General features: G+C 40.8%; 1 non-coding gene and 1 pseudogene across 1 annotated transcript; one reads left to right on the top strand and one right to left on the bottom strand.

Moving 5' to 3' along the window:
* The window catches only part of LOC142458554 (eukaryotic translation initiation factor 3 subunit E pseudogene), a 36516-nt pseudogene extending 25429 nt beyond the window's left edge, over nucleotides 1-11087 (top strand).
* LOC142460464 (U7 small nuclear RNA) lies at nucleotides 7123-7183 on the bottom strand. The gene has a single exon (XR_012786664.1). It is a non-coding gene; the product is annotated as a U7 small nuclear RNA (small nuclear RNA).
* Nucleotides 11088-12870: the final 1783 nt, after the last annotated feature.

The raw sequence follows: 12870 nt of genomic DNA, 5'->3' as shown, positions 1-12870 counted from the left end.
AGAGGCTACATGTACAGGCGAGGTAAGAAAGGCCTGTTAGAAGAATCATAAGTAGAAACAGTGGAGAGATTGTAGCATTCACTCTTGGGGATGTCATAAAAACAGAGAAATAAAAATAATACCCGTAAGAAAGAACATTTTAAATTGGTTCCCAAGTGGAATCAGAAGGATTGGTTTTGTCACTCGTTTAGAAGTCTTTTCAATTGATCATATGCTGGTGTGAATTATTGGGTCTGTCAATGACGTACCCATAATGATGAATGCCAAGTATGTGCCAGCTTTGTACTATGTACTGGAGACTCAAAATTAAATAAGAAACATTTTTGTATTCAAGGTCTTCTTACCTTCCCATGCCCGAGTGCTGACTCACTGTGTCTCTAGAGGTCACATGATGAGAAATTCATACAAGTCACTATGATACTATGTGATAAGTATTGGCCTGGTACAAAAGCATGTGCTATGGTTGAACATTTTGCCTAGAGTGGGCTGAGATTGAAGAAGTAATAGCTGAGCTCGGCCTTGAAGACTGAATAGGACTTAGACTAGTCATTCTGGACCGGGGACACAGCATGAACAAAGACATGGAGCAGTAGATAGAAGTTTTCGGTTCACGGAGATATTTTGGAGAAGAGGAAATGTGAGCATTTCAGGGTCAAGAAGTCCAGATTGGTAACCCTGCTAAGTGACCATTCCCTGGCTGTATGATTTGGGGCATTTTCCTGAAACTCTCTGAGTCTCAATTCCCGCATCGTTAATGTTGTTATCATTCATCCTGCAGTCTTGTGAGGATTACATGAAACCAATGTAGAGGGTTCAGAACAATGCCGGACTGGAGTAGATGATCAGTGGATGGTCACATCTACCACCGGACTCTAGCGATTGCTTTATAATGGAAGCTCGTTTAGTCTACCATGACCTTGTCCTGAGAAAGGCTTTTCAACATCACCATCTATAAAATGGAAAGCACCTCCTTTGCCATGTTGCCTTGAGATGACATTTTATAGCCGACATAGAACCTACAATGGGTGTCAGTAAATATAGTGATTATCACTGAAATGATAACAAAACTTTTCTTTTAAAATTTCAAAAGACGTGCATCCTTTTGAATATTCATATGGAAGACATTGTGAATTTCTCTGTGTGTCAGAATTGGACTTTTTGCTACGGAGAAGGAAAAAAATAACTTTAGCAAGTGTGATGTTTCCCCTGAAAGGTGATGTGTCATTTTAACAGACATGTCCTGCCTGTGAGCTGGTAGCAAGAAGTAAGCCCCTAACCATGTCTTCCTCCCTCCCTCTGTGGCCGTGACCCTGTGCCAAACACCAAATGCAATCATGCTAAAAACAGAGTCGTGCTGTCACTTGGTGGATAGCTCTGGACTTGGTACTCTGAAGCATTTTTAAAAAAATGAATTAAACAACTTTGGGTCCTGAAATTGCCATTTGAAAATTAAGTTTCCCAACTATGTGATTAATTGGACGTGTATAGATGCATGCGGTATCAGCTTGTGGGGAGGATCATGCTCGTCCAAAATCTTTGCCTGAATGATGCATTGGGCCAACTTATAATTATAATGGCAAACAGTTATTACAGCTATGATTGTTAGTATGAACATTTCTAATAAGTAGTATTATAGAGGTCAACCTAATGTTACATCAGTGAACTCAGACTAAAATAGCTCGTGTTCATCTTAACTTTTTTTTCTTTCTAGAACTTTATTTAGTTAGAAAAAACAAAACCCAACCCATCAGGACTTTTCAGTTTTTCCCAAGGAAGTCTCCTTATCTTTTGTCCAGTTTCCTGAAGCTTCGGAGAGGAGATGCCGTCACTGTCCTCTCCGGTTTTTGCTGTGGAGCAGTCAGGACACAGGCGATGGTTTCATGCGAGTTGGTTCAGGTTGAAAAACTGGCATTCACCATCTGACTTAAGCATACTGCCTTGCAGAAGGAGAAATCAGCAGGGCTGTATGAAAATAAGTTTAAAAATGTCACAGAGTCATAGAAACCTTAATTAAACAGGTATCACGACTTGTGAGGCTGCTGTTTCTAGAGTTGCCTTATCGAGGTGTCTGCATTTTGGAAAGTGGGGTTGTCATCAGACCAGTCCCTGAAGGATTCTGGACTCTTGTTTATACCACCTCAAAAGGGCCGTTTTGCCATCTGTGAGGCCCACAAATCCAGTTCCTTTGAGATAGTCTTTGGAACCAGGCGATGAACAAGAAGTCGGAAGAGGTAAGAATGGCTTTTAAAAAGGTGAGTGGGATAAGATTTCCTAAGGAATTTCTTGTAGTTCTTGCTACCTTCAACAAAATTCCTCAGGAGCAACTTTCTTGGACTTTTCTGTTTTGATGTAGTTTTCCGTTTTCTTCAAATTCTTCCTAATAAGCTCCATGGATCATCCCGTATCCTTTGAGAAAATTGATTAAGATTGCCGCATTGAAGTCCCAAAGAACCCAACCAAACAACCAAACTCACTGACATTCAGTTGAAGACAAGCCCTGGTGGCAGTGGGGTTTAGAAGCTGGCCTACTAACTGGAAGGCCAGCAGTTCAAAGGCACTCACCCCTCTATGGGGGGAAGATGAGGCTTTTTGCTCCAGAAAAGATTTAGTCTTGGGTAGTTCGACCCTACGAGCCCTCAAAACTCTCTACACATTTCTGAGGTGACCTCTCTAGTTTGAATTTAAGTGGCCCAGCAGATCCCTTCCTAAGCCACTGCTTTGAAGACCCTCTACCTCGACAAAAACAAGTGTGTTACTGAGAGAATGTATCTGCAGCCACCTGCTGATCACATATGCTTTATTTAGAAAAACATCCATGCAATTATAAAAACTGAAACCACCTGTAGCATTAGTTTCTGACTAACCCTAATAATTGGATTGTCTTGCCATGTAGTGAAGATCCGATCTCAAAACAAGTAGTCTCTCTTCAGCTAGTTTCTTTTTCTTTTTGTGTCTTTGTTGGGTGGAATGAAGGAATCGCTCAGCTTGTTTCTCAAGAAGACCCTGAGACGCAACACTCTCCTGCTGGCTTCTAAGCAGACTGTGCACAACCCATCTGCTTCTTAGTTTACATCGTCAATAAAGTTTGTGATATATATTTAACCGATTTTTCTTGTTTATTCCTCAAAAGAAAAGAAAATGCATCTAACCAACCATTAAAAAAATCATTCGCCATTTGGCCTAGATTTAGATTCTTGCCGTTGGTAGAGACTTTACATCCTTTAAAGATTTTAAAACGAGAGTTTATTTTTCTGATTTATTTTTTCACAACATTTGTCTACTTTTGGCTGAGACACTGGACATTTTAAGTGATGCCTTCGGGGTTCAGAGTGATCACTTTTCTAGTAAATAGTTTCTTTCATCAACATCATTTACTGAAGCAGCAACAACAAAAAATATCTACTAGCCCTCAAGAGGATTCAGACTCATCAAACCTCTATGTGATAAAGAACTGCTTCACGGGATTTCTGAGGCTGTACAGCTTTACAGGTATAAATAGGGAGGAGCCCACGCTTATAAAAAGCAAACTTCTGTGCAAGTTTTTTCTATTGAGTTCTTAGCATGAACAAGAGTAAGTTTGATTACATGAGAAAAGCAACCCAAGAATACATGATCAAAGAACAGCATTTCAAAGATGCGTGTTATATTGATTAGATATGATTTTCTTTTTTTGAAGAAATCTTTTGTTTGGCACCTAGTTTTATTTTTCTTCCTTTAAGTTGATGATTTGCAAACCATGCTGCTAATCCATGGCCACAAGAATTCAGCCCAAGTTACTCTTAAAATTCAACGGCGTACAAAGTGGAAGAGTTGTGTAAGTTGTTGAAAATGCGTCACATGATATTGCCATCTATGAAATAAGGACAGAAAGTTATTTCTCACTATCGGTGTAACTTGGTTTAGCAATTTTTTTTCAGACCACACTCCTTTTCCTTGTACTTTATGTTTCAGATGAAACGAAAAGTGCAACTGGCTTGTCTGTTTTTATTTTTCACTCAGAAATGTATCATGGATAATTCTCATAAATATAGAACACTATATTTTTGAAATCAAGAGAGTTAACATGTTCACTCTTTATCTTTTTTTAAAACAATTTATTAGGGGCTCATACAACTCTTATCACAGTCCATACATATACATACATCAATTGTATAAAGCACATCTGTACATTCTTTGCCCTAATCATTTTCTTTTCTCCTCTTCTTTTTTTACATTTTATTAGGGACTCATACAACTCTTATCACAATCCATACATATACATATATCAATTGTATAAAGCACATCCATACATTCCCTGCCCCAATCATTCTCAAAGCATTTGCTCTCCACTTAAGCCCCTTGCATCAGGTCCTCTTTTTTCCCCCCTCCCTCCCCTCTCCCCCCTCCCTCATGTGCCCTTGGTAATTTATACATCGTTATTTTGTCATATCTTGCCCTATCCGGAGTCTCCCTTCCCCCCTTCTCTGCTGTCCCTCTCCCAGGGAAGAGGTCACATGTGGATCCTTGTAATCAGTTCCCCCTTTCCAACCCACTCACCCTCCACTCTCCCAGCATCGCCCCTCACACCCTTGGTCCTGAAGGCATAATCCACCCTGGATTCCCTGTGCCTCCAGCCCTCCTATGTACCAGTGTACAGCCTCTACCCTATCCAGCCCTGCAAGGGAGAATTCGGATTATGGTAGTTGGGGGGAGGAAGCATCCAGGATCTGGGGGAAAGCTGTGTTCTTCATCGGTACTACCTCGCACCCTAATTAACCCATCGCCTCTCCTAAACCCCTCTATGAGGGGATCTCCATTGGCCGACACTTGGGCCTTGGGTCTCCACTCTGCACTTCCCCCTTCATTTAATATGGTATACACACACACACATACATACACACACACATATATATATATATATACACACATATATCTTTTTTTTTTTTTTTACATGATGCCTTATACCTGGTCCCTTGGCACCTCGTGATCGCACTGGCCGGTGTGCTTCTTCCATGTGGGCTTTTTTGCTTCTGAGCTAGATGGCCGCTTGTTCACCTTCAAGCCTTTAAGACCCCAGACACTATCTCTTTTGATAGCCGGGCACCATCAGCTTTCTTCACCACATTTACTTGTTCACCCACTTTGGCTCCAGCCGTTGTGTCGGGAGAGTGAGCATCATAGAGTTCCAATTTAATAAAAGAAAGTATTCATGCATTGAGGGAGTGTTTGAGCAGAGGCCCAAGGTCCTTCCGCCACCTTAATGCTTAACCTATAAATATAGACACATAGATCTATTTCCCCATCCTCCTATATATATTTGCATGTACATGTCTTTGTCTAGACCTCCATAAATGCCCGCACTCTTTATCTTTTTAAAAGGTTACTTCCCACACTCAATTGGTTTTTAATTGAGTATTTTTCAAAATGATTTTTGATTGAAGCCATTTCCCCAAAAGCATTAAGTCAAGGCTTGTATTCTCAAAACACTTTTATTTAAAACTATATTTAAAGGACATAATGTGCAGACAGTAATCACCTACCCGATTTTAACACAATGGTTTGAAAACAAAGTAATGATAGTCTCTCCAATGTTTTAGCTATGGTATGTCAAATAAGAACTACTTTGGAATTTTTAAACAAACAAACTGAGGCAGCTTTTAAAAATGTGTATTTGAATTCATTATTAATTGGGAGTCAATACATATATCATCATTCCATCGTTCAACCATGTCAAGCAGTATTGTACAAATTGCTACCACAATCCATTTCCCAAACGAGGCAACTTTTTATTCTGTAGTCTTTTCAGGATCCTGAACCACCAGTATGACTACATTGACTGGACAAAGTTGAAGCAGAAAGCAGTGCAGTTTGCAGCTTCTTTCAGCAGGGCCAGGCCAGCAGGCCCAACCCCCACAGGCAAGCAAACGGGCAAAACCAAGAAGAAGATGGAAACTCCTAAGCATGAAGTGAAGAACAGAAGAAAACAGAGCAAGTGGTTGGGGCCGTGTTTGCTTCTCCCCAAATCTACAAATTCTTCTTCTTCTTTAAAATCATTCTATTGGGGGCTCACACAACTCTTATCACAATCCATACATACATCAATTGTATAAAGCACATCTGTGCACTTGTTTCCCTCATCCCTCCCTGCTCCTCTACCACCCACCTCCCTCATAATCTCTTGATCATTTATAAATTATTATTATTTTGTCATATTTTACTCTGTCTGACATCTCCCTTCACCCAGTTTTCTGTTGTCCATCCCCCAGGGAGGAGGTTATATGAAGATCCCTGTAATCGGTTACCCCTCTCTACCCAACCCTCCCTCCAGCCTCCTGGTATTGCCACTCTCTCCACGGGATTCCCTGTGTTTCCCGTCCTGGATTCCCTGTGTTTCCGGTTCCTATTTGTACCAGTGTACATCCTCTGGTCTAGCTAGATATTTAAGGTAGAATTGGGATCATGATAGAGGGGGGGTGGGGAGGAAGCATTTAAAAGAATATTTGTGTGTGTATATGTATATGTATTTATCCATATATGTATACATGTGCCTATACATATGCACACACGTGTACACACACATGCATTGAATGTGCTCCCTCAATTTTTTTGCATGGGATAATATTAGAATCTGGTTGTAGGCCATCTTATTTACTTCTTTCTTTGCATTTTTTTAGTGTATGTGTGTGTGTGTGTGTGTGTGTGTGTATGGTGAGAGAAGAGGTCAACAGTTAACTTTTAGCTTTGTTGAAGTGATGAACTATCACCTGTTTTCATGTTCTCCACTGATGAAATCTCAATGGAATACTCTAGGTCAGCAGGTCTTAACCTGTGGGTCGAATGACCCATTCACAAGGGTTGCCTGATTCATAACAATAGCAAAATTACAGTTATGAAGTAGCAATGGTTGGGGTGCGGAAGTAACTACAACTTGAGGAACTGTATTAAAGCGTCGTGGCATAAGGAAGGTTGAGAACCAGTGCTCTAAGTGCTTCTTTCTTCTGAATTCCAGGAAAGCCATTTTATACTGATGGGTGATTTTTAAATTATAAAAGGTCAGTGTGCAAAAGCAACATTGTCTCCCAATTTCTACTTCTGGAACATATTTTGATGATTACTTTTTTGTTTTTTTTTTTGACTGGTGTGGGGGGTTTTCCGGGAAGACCAGAAAACCTGCTAGACAAATTCTAAAAGAGCTGTAGCACTTGATGATTACTTTTTAAAGATGTCTGTGGAAGCTGGATTGACTTACTAGACTATTTCTTTATTGGAAGTTCTAGGAGACTCCCTTTTCCTCTGCAGGATTGCTGAATTTGACTTGACAACTCACATCACATATTCTTCAATCATCTTCCAATTGACTTTCTCTCTGTAAGAAGATTTTTAAAAAACCCCAAACTTCAGGGCCATAAAATCACTGCCAACCCATCGAAGGCTGTCACTGTTTATGGGAGTAGAAAGCTCTTTTTCTCTCCCATAAAGGACATAGATGTCCAATGAAAAAGAATTACTACAAGGGAAATTGGATACTGACACGGTAGACTTTGTTTGATGTGGATATCTACGAAATCCTTTTTCTGGTAATAGTCCTCATCCCTTGAAACAAGACCCATATTATTTCACAGCAAAAACATCTTCAGGCAGAAACAGGATCAATTGTGAAGATGTTTGAAGATCTAGCCATCACAGGGCAAAGGCAGTCAACCAGGGATGAATATTAGATGTTACTGGACTTCCTGATGGGCATAATGGGCATGGTTTTAGGAGGGACTATTTAGACACTCTTTGCAGGAATGCAACATTCCAATACGAATGCAGCATTTCCTCAGGAGCAAGAGCGTATCTTGACTTTTTTAGAGTACCGGTGCCAGCAGTGTACAGAAATACTTTGAGTTCACTTAGAGGAAAATTGGTCTTGGAAATCTTACATACAGAATAGAGATGTCACCATGGGAAAACTTCCCCAGTTAAAAGAGACCATCAATAATAATTGAGGAGTTATCCTCTCCAGCCTCTGAGCAGCAGACCTGGCTCATTCACAGGTCTCTTATTGAGTTCTTCCTTTACCAGCCAGAGAGTCTTACTGCATTCAGACAAGTTGTCCTCACATTCACTGCTCTTTGGCTCCAGCAGTCATCACAGTCAAAGATATTCGGAGACATTTGTTTTTGTTGTTAGGTGCTGCCACGTCTGCTTCGGATCATAACGAGTCTGTGTGCAACAGAGGGAAACACTGCCCACTCCTGCACAATTCTCAGTACCGTTCTTTTCTTGTTATCATTTTATTGGGGCCTCATACAACTCTTATTACAATCCACACATCCATCAATTGTGTAAAGCTCATTTGTACATTCATTGCCCTCATCATTCTCAAAACATTTGCTCTCCACCTAAGCCCCTGTCATCAGCTCATTTTTCCCCTCCCTCGCTGCTCCCCCCCCATGAACCCTTGATAATTTATTAATTATTATTTTGTCATATTTTGCCCTGTCCCATGTCTCTCCTCATCCACTCTTCTGTTGTCCGTCCCCCAGGGAGGAGGTCACATGTAGATCCTTGTAGTCGGTTCCCCCCTTTCCAACCGACCCTCCCTCCACCTGTCCAGTATCACCACTCTCACCACTGTTCCTGAAGGGATCATCCATCCTGGATTCCCTGTGTTTCCAGTTCCTCTCTTTACCAGTGTACGTCCTCTGGTTTAGCCAGATTTGTAAGGTAGAATTGGTATCATGATAGTGAGGGGGTGGGGTAGGAAGCATTTAGGAACTAGAGGAAAGTTGTATGTTTCATTGTTGCTATATCGCACCCTGACTGGCTCATCTCCTCCCTGACACCCTTCTGTAAGGGCATGTCCAGTAACCTACAAATGGGCTTTGGGTCTCCACTCTGCACTCTCTGCCTCATTCACAATGATAGTATTTTTTGTTCTGATGATGCCTGATCCCTGATCCCTTTGACATCACATGATCGCACAGGCTGGTGTGCTTCTTCCATGTGGGCTTTGCTGCTTCTGAGCTAGATGGCCGCTTATTTACCTTCAAGCTTTTAAGACCCCAGACGCTATATCTTTTTGATAGCCGGGCCCCATCAGCTTTCTTCGCCACATTTGCTTATGCACCCATTTGTCTTCAGTGATCATATCAGGGAGGTGAGCACACAATGATATGATTTTTTGTTCTTTGATGCCTGAAAACTGATCCATTTGGCCGCTTGTTTACCTTCAAGCCTTTAAGACCCCAGGCGTTATATCTTTTGATAGCCGGGTACCATCGGCTTTCTCCACCATTTTTGTTTATTCACCTGTCCAGAAGTTGAGCATCATAGAATGCCAATTTAATAGAAGAAAGTATTCTTGCTTTGAGGGAGTACTTCTGCTACCTTAATACTAAACCTATAAATATATGCACATAGCTATATTTCCCCATCCTCATATAGAAATATATTTACATATGTACATGCCTGTATTTAGATATCTATAAATGTCCTTTGCCTCCTAGCTCTTTCCTCTATTTCCTTTGACTTTCCTCTTGTCCCACTATCATGCTGAGACTTAATTTTGGTTTCAGTAATTCTTCTTGGTTACATTACCCTTGATCACACCCTAGCAGGCCTCCTACACCCTCCTCACCACTGATTTGGATCACTTGTTGTTCCCTTGTCCCTGGGTTTGTTAACGCCTCAGTATTGTTCTTATGTTGGAGCCCAGTTGCTGGAATCACTGTGTCAATCCATCTTATCAACAGCCTTCTTTTTTGCTGTCCCTCCACTTTACCAAGCATAATGGCCTTTTCCAGATACGGGTCTCTCCTGATAAGGCATGAGATAAAGTATCACCATGTTTGTTCTTTGGCAGTCCATGGTAGTTTCAATGTTCTTCGCCAGCACCATAAGTCAGTGTACCAGAGACTAAGATACTGGTAAGTGCTAAAAGACCTAGTCAGATTTTTCCAACAGTAATCTTATCTATTTTCTCAGTTACAGAGCTTGTTATATGCTTGCATGTTAGCTATCTTTGATGGGCCTCAGAAAAAAAGGTGAGGATGTGAATCGTTGTTGTCGAATAACTTCTTGGTGCTTTGTGTTGAGGATTTCTTTCAAAATGCCAATCTCTTAATATTTTAGGCTTTGATCACACCCATCTGTGTATTATCATTAGCGTGTCAGCAGATAAATTGAACCAAGACTCCAGAAAAGACTGAAAGGTGGAATGTGACTTTGATTAGAAATTCAAGACTGGATGCCAATATTTATTTTAAATTAGGTCATGTGGTTATGGGTAGCAATACAATTTCACCATTTGAGCAAATGATTGACAAGGCCACAAGCCTTTTGTTTATAAACCAGGTGTTGGTCATGAATATTGAGAAGAAATGTAATCAGAATAATAGGATAGTGTGTTAGTCTGGGTATATTAGAGAAACAAAGCCACAGAAAATCATATGTATAATAGAGAGTTTTATATAAAGGGTAAGTGCACATCAAGAAAACATCCCAACCCAGTGCTGCCCAAGCCCACAAGTCCAACATTAACCCATATGTCTGACACCAATCCACAAAGTCCTCCTCCATCTCACAAAACACACGCAATGATGCCGACTGCAGGGGGAAAACCGAATCCGTGAACGTGTAAGCATCTCAGCGCTGGCAGGGGTCTCCACACGGCTGCTCTAGCACCCAGGGCTGCATCAGGATAGGTCCATGTGGCTTTTCCTTGGGGATGTCTTGCAGGAAGTGAGCCTTGCCAACTAAACCAGGGAACTGGCTAAGGCAGCTGCACCCTGGTCTGACCATCATAAAGCAAGAGACCTGAGAACTAGAAAGGCGAGGCTCACCAAGCCGTTTTTCCCTTGGCGCTTCAATTAACCCCACATGTGTTTATTGGCCAGGTTGGCACAATAAACTTTAACTCAGATAGAGATTCTTGAGAGACTTCTCTGAAGTGTAATCCCGAGTGTAGTTTGGGGTTACCGCTTTTCACAGTTAACATTTACCCCAAGCCACACTCGGGATTACCTACAAGCAGGTTAATTGAGCACCTGAAGACTCTGGCTTTTACTAAAGAACTGTTTCCAAAAACTGATGAAAATACAAAAGGGAAGACACAGCAATAAAGTATAATAAGCATTTCAGAAACAACAAATTAAATAAGCATTTTTGAGAATTGACATGAAGTTTGCTGTGTCATGTTATCTTATTGAAAAAATAACAAGTAAAGATAATAGACCATTTGTTTTAAATATTCATGGTTTATTTGCATTAAAAGAATGCATCTATTTAGTGTAGAAAAATCTAAAGCCGCAAATAAACAGCAGTCATATATTGTAAGTGGCACCTGGGGAGAGGATCACAATACATTTTGGAGCCTATCTTTCTGATCTTCTAAGTGTATGGAAATGTTTAGCAGAATGCATTGAAAATGATAATGGCGACATATGTGCAAATGTGCTTGATGCACTGGACGAATGTGTGGATTGTGATGAGAACTGTAAGAGCCCTCAATAAAAGTATGGAAAAAGAAAAAGAAAAGCAACTTACAAATGATCTCTTCTCCCTTCCTAGTAATGGAGTTCTGCTGGTGTAACGGGCTACAGTGCTCCACAGAACTGCACAAAATTGCTAGGTGTGAGCTACTCGTTGGCAACCTGTGAATTCAACTGATGGGCTCTGAGGGTCAGTTTAGTTCCACCCATTACCCTAACCTAAGGAGAGTGAGTAAAATGAACGTTCTTGTTTGTGACACCTCCAGGGAGAAATAGGGAGGCTCCCAAGGGGGACTCCAGACTTCTTCAGGGAGTTGGAAGAGTTGTGCCATAGGTATTAGCAAGAGTGAGTTGAGGCGACTGCTCTGAACCACTGTATGATTTGGGTTGATTACCAGACTTTCAGGGCCCTGTCCCCCCATTTATAAAATTAAAGGGTTCAGATGAGGGTGGAAAGTGGGAAAGAGGTTACAGGATTGTTTCTGTTAATTCTCTAGGACGGTTGACCTGAGAAAGGGTTATATTTCTAAGTTGAGGGGGAGGGAATGGAGCTTATCCGAGTGCTCGGCTAAGAGTCTGATTCCATTTAATACCTTCATTTGGCACCCAGGCCTCTGCTTTCCAATATGGCGGCCTCTAGCAACATGTTATTGCCGAGAACTTCAAATGTAACTAGTGCAAATGGAGGAGTAGTGGTTATGCATTGGGCTCCTAACCACCAAATCAGCAGTTATAAACCACTAGCCACCCTGGGGGAGAAAAAGGCTCAGCAACCCACAAGGGCAGTTCTACCCTCTTCTGTAAGGTTGCTATGAGTTGGAATTTCCTTGATGGCAGTGAGTGAGATTCCAAATTGAGATTTGCTGTAAATGTACCCATACATACAAGATTAGTGAACCAAACAGATAGCACATGAAACCAAAGTTAAATAAAAGTAAACAATAAACATACAAAATATACAACAGTTTCTTGATATTGACTGAATGTTAAAATGATATATATTTGATATGTTGGGTTAAGTAAAATATATAGTTAGAATTTACTTTACTTGCTCCCTTTTAATTCTGTAAATGTGACTGCCAGAAAGTTTGAAGCTACATATGGTACTTACATTCTATTAGACAGCACTGATCTAGAATATAATGTCATGGACTCTTCTTTGGGAAAATAGGCAATCACTAATTCTACATAGATGTGGGAGATATTAATATCATAAGAATAGTTTAGTAAAATGGGTATCATCAGAAACCTAGGCATTTCACAGATAAAAGCATAGCAGGCAAATAGGAATGACTAAAAACCACGTGAAGGGAAAGATACAACAGGTTTAGAAATTACATATGAATATGAATTTCCGCACGACAGTAACACTTCAGAGCCAGACTGGCCATGGGAAACCATGTCAGAGAATCGC

This window comes from Tenrec ecaudatus, chromosome 10, assembly GCF_050624435.1.
Source record: "Tenrec ecaudatus isolate mTenEca1 chromosome 10, mTenEca1.hap1, whole genome shotgun sequence".
Taxonomy (NCBI): Eukaryota; Metazoa; Chordata; class Mammalia; order Afrosoricida; family Tenrecidae; genus Tenrec; species Tenrec ecaudatus.
The sequence above is the reverse complement of the archived record's forward strand: the minus strand, read 5'-3'. Positions and strand labels throughout refer to the sequence as shown.